Source organism: Capsicum annuum, chromosome 1 (assembly GCF_002878395.1).
Source record: "Capsicum annuum cultivar UCD-10X-F1 chromosome 1, UCD10Xv1.1, whole genome shotgun sequence".
Lineage (NCBI taxonomy): Eukaryota > Viridiplantae > Streptophyta > Magnoliopsida > Solanales > Solanaceae > Capsicum > Capsicum annuum.
Window position 1 is genome coordinate 48,762,723 of NC_061111.1, and position 9,813 is coordinate 48,772,535.

At 29.6% G+C, this 9,813-nt stretch overlaps 1 pseudogene; it reads right to left on the reverse strand.

Annotated features, from left to right (window-relative positions):
* Positions 1–3,206: 3,206 nt before the first annotated feature.
* LOC124885120 lies at positions 3,207–3,814 on the reverse strand (annotated as a pseudogene).
* Between the last annotated feature and the right edge of the window lie 5,999 nt (positions 3,815–9,813).

Below are 9,813 nucleotides of genomic sequence, written 5' to 3' on the forward strand. Positions count from 1 at the left end.
CCTATAGTTTCATTTTTCATAAAATATGCTCAATAGCCCAAAATAAAATGTGAAGCCTTGAGACCTGAATAAAGTGTCCTCCTATCATAAAATCAACATTTCGGACATGATAGAGAAGTCAAATTTTCAATTTGAGGTCGTTTCGACCAAATATGGGTTCCACACCCATATTTCTATTATCCAACTTCTGACCAATAGGCCGAAATGAGCTCGAGTGCATTTGAAACCCAAACAAAGGGTTGCCTAGATTAAAATTGATATTTCAAATCTGCTGCACAGTAAAAATTAGCATTCGAGATCGTTTCACTAAAGTTTTTTCTCGATGACCATTTAAAACCAATAAAGACTTCAAAATAGGGAATTGGCTCTAAAAATCAAATGAACTACCTAGTAGCTGAGTCGCCAGTCCTAGCAAGTCATAAATAACTTGGGATATCTATGGAGAAGCTCAAATGGTGAAGATAAGCATAAATATAAAAAATGACCTAAAGAGTCATTGCACTACTAAATCGCACTTATATCATACGTGTGTACAAATACTACCCTCCGCTACCATCACAGACCCCACAAAAAATGACAAATATAGATCATATCGCAAATATTTTAGGGACGAATGAAAAAACTTTGAGTCACAAACTCTAACAATCTCCACCTTGACACGAATTCTAATTCAAAACTCAAATCCATTTCAAGAATACTCTCCACCTCTTCTACAAAAGCCCCTAAGGGCACATCTTAACTAATGACACCAACCAAGTCTAAGAAATGCTCAAACTTGGTACTTGGTAGTGTCTTGGTCATCATATCAACGGGGTTATCATAGGTACTAATATTACTTACCACAATATCACTACGAGCAATAATTTCACACACAAAATGATTTCAAACATTGATACACTTTGTCCGCTCGTTAAACATCTAATCTTTTGTAAGGAAGATAGCACTTAGAGTGTCGCAAATGATTGAAATAATCTATAATTCCTTCCTAAGTTCACCAAATAGACCCTTCAACCAAATAACTTCCTTGAAAACCTTTGTAATAGTCATGTACTCTGCATCAGTAGTTGACAAAGAAACTGTAGTCTGTAAAGTAACTTTCCAACTAATAGCATAACCACCAATAGTGAAAACATAGCCTGTAAGAGATCTCCTATTATCAAGGTCCCCACAAAATCAGAATCAACATACCTGATCACTCCACCTTTATTTCTCCTAAACTGCAAATAAACATCAGCAAATCCATACAAGTTTCTAAAAATCCACTGAATTTCTTTCCAAAGTTCTTTACCAGGATTTGTCATGTATCTGCTAACTGTACTGACTGCAAATGATAAATTTGGTCGAGAACACACCATCACGTACATAAGAGAATCAATGGCACTAGAAAATGAAACTCGAGATATATAGTCATGCTCATCACCTGTCTTTGGAGATAACGTGGCCGAGAGTTTGAAATGGGATTCCAATGGAGAACTAATAGGTTTAGCATTTTGGATATTGAACCTGTGAAGCACTTTCTCAATATACCTTTTTAGAATGAAGTATGAGTTAAACTTCTCTCTATCCCTCAGAATTTCCCAAGGATCATCTTTACTGCTCCTAAATCCTTCATCTCAAACTTCTTACTGAGCTGGCCTTTGACTTTTATTATCTCTCTCATATCCTTTGCTACTATCAGTATATCATCAACATACAAGAGAAGCTACATGAATGAAAGATCACTTACCTTCTTAAAATAGACACGACTATTATAACTCCTCCTCCTAAACATATGAGAAGTCATAAAAGAGTCAAACCTCTTATACAACTATCTGGGCGACTGTTTTAAGCCATAAAGGGACTTTTTCAGAAAGCATTCATAGTTCTCCTTTCCCATGACTATAAAATGCTCTGGTTGTTGCATATAGATGTCCTCCTCAATTTCTCTATGTAAGAATGCAATTTAACATCCAACTGATCAACCTCAAAATTGTGCATGACCATAATACCAAGTAAGGCTCGAATTAAACTATGATTTACAACTGGAGAAAACATATCTATGAAGTCAAGACCTGGAACCTGACTGTAACCTTTAGCAACTAGTCTTGCTGTGTACCTAGCATCTTTACCCCCGATGTTCCTTCTTTCTCTTTAAATACCCACTTGTAATGAATAACTTTATTATCTTTAGGCAATCTTACTAAATCCCATATGTCATTCTTATAAAGTGATTCCATCTTCTCCTGCATAGCAATCATCCATCTTCCAGAATCATCACAACTAACTGCCTTTGCGTAAGAATAAGGTTCTTTAATGGAATCAATACCTTTTGCTACATGTATAAGTAACTAATTCCGCTTCACCATACTTCTGAGGAGGTCTAATATCTCTCCTGGGACTATATTTAGCAATAGAATATTATGGCGCCACTAGTAGTAAAAATGAAATAGTATCACTCTGTATCTCCAAGCTAGACTGAGAAGTAGGCACTGGTGTGGACTCTGCTACAACCTACAATTCAACGTGGGTGCTTGAATTTTGATGATTTATATCACTAGACTCATCTAAGGGTGAAGGACTAGATTCTTTAAAGGAGGAAGCACGAAGCATGGCAGTTTCATCGAACACAACATCCCTGCTAATTAGAACTATTATTAACGGATAGGAATAAGCAATAACCCAAACAAAAGAAAATAAGAAGAACACACAGATTTTATATAGAAACCTTTGACGGGAATAACCATGGGCAGAGAAGGAGGCAATTCACTATAAAGAAAAGGAGTACAATAAGGACACAAAAGTCTCAATGACGTACATGATCCACCGAAAAAACAAACCACTAAATGCACTTATTTAATATGTGCGTACAAATAAATTCTAAACCCAAAAACATACAGGTCCATACCGTTGGGGCTTCGCCCTCGTACCCAATACAGGATCTGTGATGGGCTCTGAAATCGAGCCTATCGACTCAATCCCTCTGTTACCAACACACACCCCACAAAAAATCATAAACATGAGTCGCACCGCGAACTTTTAGGGGTGAATCAATAAAATTCTGGTAACATACTCTAACAACTCTCTTGCCCGTTTTCATTACTCATCTTTGAAAAATGATGTGTTGTTATTTTCCCAGCGGTTGTGTCTTTTTGAATAGACAACACTTTTTCTGAACAGGTATTTCACTTCAACAAGCATGTAAAAACTTGATGAGCATCATTTGAATTTTAAACACAAGAATTTGGTATAAACTTTGGGGTCTAAACCATAATTCCCATGACCATAAACCAAATTCCTTGAAAAATAATACTATAAGATCTCAGAAAACTATTCAAGAAACTATTAGGAAAAGGAATTCCCAAAAGGGTAGAGAAAAATTTACAAAAATAATTATTTGTAAAAGCCAATGATATTGTCCTTCAACACCCATATGGTCACTAGAGTGAAGATGGAAAATAAGAAATTCATGGCCAAAAGTAATGGCACCAAGAAATTTTGTAAGTTCAAATTGAGTAGGGGATTGATAGTGTGGTTTTGTCAATAGTTATAGAGAAAAGTGCATATACCAAAAAAGTTAGGGAAATATTTGAATACTTCCATCTAAATCTAGTGGTTGGTGTTTTTGTGGACTTATATAAAGTTCCATTAATATTGAAATAGTACTACAAAAAATAAAGGAAAATTCTAAATACCTTATCTTTTGAAATGGAAACCATGGAAGTGAAGTGTAGGATTTTGGGTTTACAGCATGTAGTTTAATATTGTTAATTAAATGCCAAATACCAATTATAGAGAAACCAAATCCTGGTGCTACATGTCCCACTAAAGAGACCATTTGTTGTTCTTGTAAAAAAACTTTTCATGTTATTTGGTATTTTGGCATATTTTGGAGGGAAAAAAATTGGGGAAGAGTGGATAAATATAATAGCACAAGTGGTAGGGAGGCCCGTCTTTTCATGTAAGAAATACTCTATGCATCGTCATTGGTAGTGTAAATAATTATTACATCATTAAGTAATTTGGTTTATTTGATTACCAAAGAAAGATTTTAGACCATCAATTCAAGTTTAATCTACTTGTTGTAATAGGTAAGACATTTATTTTAAAGATTCAACTTCCACATTCTAAAATTCTAATATGTAAATATCTCTTATATAATCTGATTGTGTAAAAAACTATTTATGCTGACGAAATACAAAACTTAAACTCATAAGCAACTGAAAGTCACCCCGCTCCTTAGTACCTGATTTAAAGGGTCACTAACATAAATATCATGTGAAAATTAGGTAGGAGGGAAAGTAAATCGTAATAGGACGATGTGATTATTAGTTACACAATTAATTTATATTAAAATAAAACAACTCATGTAAGTACATAATTCTAGGTCACATCTCATGAAATCCATAAAGGGAAAAATCCTTTCTTATCACGAGTGTTTAATAACTATGTATTTCTTAGTAAAGTTACCGCGCCTAATTCGCACCCCCTACAATTCGTATCAGAGCTCAGTTATTTAAATAATACGGAAATAGCATATATGTTTAAATTTAAATTAGATTTACTTGAGATTAATTATATTGATTAATTATGAGAAGACCATTTAAAAACAGAGAAGCTTTTAGAAAAATTAAAGAATCTTTAATTAGTAATTATTCAGAATATATAAGTCTAAATAAAATAAAAGAAAACTCACAAAGATTAGCCTACCTAATTACTTTAATATCTAGTATTGAAGCAAAATTAATAATCCATTTAAAATCTAGAAGAATGAGACACATACTCCTAATTATGATAAAATTAAATTTAGATACCCACCAAAATATTATAAATATGGTTTAAATGAACAAAGTACAAAAATATAAAGAATTAAAACAAATTATTTCTAAAAAACGTAAAGAATTAAAAATAAGAATAGAAAGACTACATTATAATATATTTGCCAGAGTTAGTAAAAACTCAATAAATTCACAAAAAGATGAAATACCAAATTTAGAATCACAAATAGATAGTTTAGAATATATATATATATCAACATGAACTATTTACAATAAAATGAACAAAGAAGAATTTATAATAGATGAAAAAATGTTTGAAAATCACGAAGGATTAAAAATAAAAATAGTATTTTCTAATCTAGGAAGAAAATATTAGAAAATAGGTGAACATTTATATTTAATGCTATAAAAAAAATTAAAATTAGAAGATAAATTGACAGCTATGGTGAGAATAGAAAAAGAAAAAGAAGAAATAGATAGAAAAAAGGAATAGAAAAAATAAAACAACAAACTATAGAAGAAATACGAAAAATAGAAGAAACTAAAAATAATAGGATTGCTAAATTAGAAAAAGAACTACAAATGCTAAAAGATCTGTATGAAAAAAGACAGAAAGAAAAAGAAGAAAAAGATAAAGAACAAAAATTATTAAATGAGATAAATCAATTTAAAGAAAAATTTGAAATAGACAATAAAGAAATAGAAACCAAGGAATTATAAATTAATACAATAGATGTTGATGAAACAGATAATTATGATTCGGAAGATAGTGAAACATATACAGAAATCTTAACAAATACAAAAAATTTAGGAATCAGTGGAAAACAAGAAAAAATTAATGAAGAAAACTTAGAAAATATAAACACGGAAATAAACACTCTTGATAAAAAAAGAAGATGAAAATATAATACCTAGAACATCAAAAATAAGAAAACCTACATATTATAAGAATAAGTTTAAAAGATATAATCTAAAGAATGAATATGACAGATGGACACCAAAACAAATAGTTAATAAAAATTATAACTTTTTAGACTTAGACTGTGTAATAGATGCAGAAAAAATAATACAATTATGGATAGGATATATGACAAAACAATTATTAGATAATAATATAAATGTAATAGATGCACCAGAATATATAGAAAAAACACTAATAAGAACAGTGAAATTATGGTTTTTAAATCTAACTGAAAATAGTAAAAGAGTATTAAGAACTGACAAACCCACAGAAGGAACATCATCAACAACCACAACTAAACTAACCCCTATAGAATTATTAAAATAATATGAAACAGCTATAAAAGACGAATTTAGTAGCATGACAACAACAGAAGAAGAACAACATGAAGAGAAAGATACAAATAGGAATTTAATGTTAAAATTAGCAATATGTAATATGTGCTACATAGATGAATATACTTGCGCATTTAAAGAATATTATTATAAAGGAGCATATAATACAGAAGAAAGTAAAGAAATAAGAAAATTATATTGGGATGAAGAATAAATGAAAAAGAATATTTAATACTCTTAAATACAGGACAAGAAGAAAATAATATAGTAAAATATCTAGTAAAAAATGAGGAAATAAAATCTGATAATAACATATGCCCAGATCTACCAAGAAGCTTAATAAACACTAAAAATATAGTAGAAAAAGAAATAATAATAGGAGTTAGAGAAATGAAAATAGAATTTGAAATAAAGGAAGATATGCAAAAAGTAGACATAATATTAGGAATTAAATGACTAGAACAAGTAAAACCATACAATATAGAACATACACAATTATCTATAACATATAATAGGGAAAGATTATTCCTAAGAAGAGCTCTAACATGATATGAAAATATATGTATTAATGAAGATAGTAGTAGAAGGATATTATAGTAGGTATTATACGCCTATGATAGATACAGGAGCAGAAGCTAATTTATGTAGATATAATTGTTTACCAGAAAGTAAATAGGATAAATTAAAAACACCAATAATAGTTAAAGGATTTAATAACGAAGGAATCTTAATTACTTATAAAGCTAAGAATGTAAAAACACAAGTATGGGATAAAATATTAACAATAGAAGAAATCTATAATTATGAGCTAACATCAAAAGATATACTTTTAGGAATGCCGTTTTTAGATAAATTATACCCACATATAATAACTAGAACAGATTGGTGGTTTACAACACCATGTAAACAGAAAGTAAGAGCAAAAAGAGTTATTAATAAAATAAGAAAGAAAACTGATTTGATAAAAGGAGGTGAAAAAATTACACAAAAATTAGAAAATATAAAAAATACTGAAGATACAATAGAACTGGTACTATTTTCAATAAATAAAAAGGAAATAACTATATTTTCAATAAATAAGATAGAAATAATTAAGAAAAAATTAGAACAATTATATAGTGAAGATCCATTAAAAAGACGGGAAAAACATAAAACCACTATAAAAATTGAATTAATAGATAAAAATAGCATAATAACCCAGAAACCATTAACATATAATTTTGATGATTTAAAAGAATTTAAAATACATATAGAAGAATTATTAGAAAAACAATATATACAAAAAAAAAGTAATAGTAAACATAATAGCCCAACATTTATAGTAAATAAACATAGTGAACACAATCGAGGAAAAAGTAGGATGGTTATTGATTATAGAAATTTAAATGCAAAAGCAATGACTTATAATTACCCAATACCAAATAAGATATTAAAAATAAGGCAAATACAAGGATATAATTATTTTAGTAAATTTGATTGTAAAACAGGATTTTACCATTTAAAGTTAGAAGAAGAATCTAAGGAATTAACTGCATTTAAGGTACCACAAGGATTTTATGAATGGAATGTACTACCATTTGGATATAAAAATGCACCAGGTAGATATCAACATTTTATGGTTAGTTATTTTAAACAACTACCTAATTGTATAGTATACATAGATGATATACTATTATATCAAAAACTAAAGAAGAACATTTAAAATTATTAGAACAGTTTACAGATATAATAGAAAAATCAGGAATAAGTTTAAGCGAGAAGAAAGCAGAAATTATGAAAAATCAGATAGAATTTTTGGGAATACAAATAGATAAAAGTGGAGTCAAAATGCAACAACATGTAGTACAAAAAATAATAAATTCAAAAGAAGAATTAGATACAAAAAAGAAATTACAATCATTTTTAGAATTAGTAAACCAAGTAAGAGAATGTATTTCAAAATTAGCAGAAAACTTAAAACTATTACAGAAAAAATTAAAAAATGATGTAGAATATAACTATAACGAAGGAGATAAAAAACAAGTTCAGAAAATAAAAATACTTTGTAAAGAATTCCGAAAATTACAATTTCAGATGAAAATAGACAATTTATATATATAGTAGAAGTAGATGCTAGTGAATATAGTTATGGAGGAGTACTTAAATATAGATATGAAGGAGAAAAATTAGAACACCATTGTAGATACTACTCAGGTAAGTTTAATGAAACAGAAATAAAATGGAAAATAAATAGAAAAGAATTATGCTCATTATATAAATGTTTACTAGCATTAGACCGATATATTGTATATAACAAGTTTATTGTACGAACAGATAATACATAGGTACGTTGGTGGTTAACAAAGAAAATACAAATTCAGTTACAACAAAAGAGATTCGGAGACTAGTCTTGAATATATTAAATTTTACATTTACAATTGAAGTAATTAGTACTAACAAAAATGTTATTGCGGACTACATATCAAGACAAAGCTACACAAACTTATATAATAGAAGATGATGATTTAGAAAAGATATTCAAAAGCCTAACTGCGTTTTCAATTAAAGTGGATAGTATGGGTAATAAAATAAAAAAGCTAAAGACTATTGAAGATAGACTGAAGTCCATTGAAACAAATCAGATAATTCAGCAGTGCGCAGAGCTATGTCAATCGGAAGACATTAAAATTCAAGAGCTAGAAGGAAACGTTGGGGCACTCCTTAAAACCCATAACGTTTACGTATCTACTTTTGCAGGTACAAGCAAAGGAGTTAGGAAAAACACAAATATGAACCTAAACAAGGTATTTGATAAACCATATATTCTAAATACATCAAAAGATCCCATGTTTATACCCCCACAAATTACCACATACCGAGATAGTTTAAACCAAGACAAAAAGACCTACAACTACACAGCCCGAACATATATAGAAAATATCTACAATGTACAAACCTTTTTAAATACTAACCCCAGAGCTATAAACATCCAAGAACTAGATACAAACTATATAACCCAAAGATTGACCGGATACAATAAGCTAATTGCTTTACCTAAAACCAAACCAAGTCTAGTTAAAACTTGTTATGAATATGGACTACTCAGTACTGTATATACCTCTGATGGAAATGACATATCCACTATACCGGAAATATATGAAGCATTTAGCATTTTTAGAAGAATAACAAAAGGTACCCTATTTTTTATAAAATTTTACACGGCACCAGCAGAAATATTATATGATGAAGTTAAAAAAACCCATACAAGTTGTAAAGATAGGAATGACACGAGATATGATTATACCATAAGATATTATTCCACAACCAGAAATACCTAGAATTGAGATACCAAAATTTTATGTGAATAAGAGGATTATTGGACTATCTACAATTTTGCAAGAGCTAGCAAACACATACCGCAACCAAAATCCCATATGGAGTTATTATTCAAGAAATCATGTACTAATATATTCAAATTCAAAGGAATTACTAGAAACAGATATGTAAACTATTAGGCAATGGATTTTGACGTTGCTCAAACCAGAGACGGAACCTATCGCCAAAGCTATCAGAGAAAAAATTATTTTAGAAGAATTATTAACCAGATATTGCAAGACAATTGGACATAAATATCCAGATCATAAATGTTCAAAATGTAATGGAGGAGATAATGATATCCCAGAAGTTCAGCTAGAATAGACGAAAAATCAACCAAGAAGATAAGAACGCTAGCTGAAAGATACAAGATAAGAAGCAATAATGGAGATATGGAAAAACAGCAGAT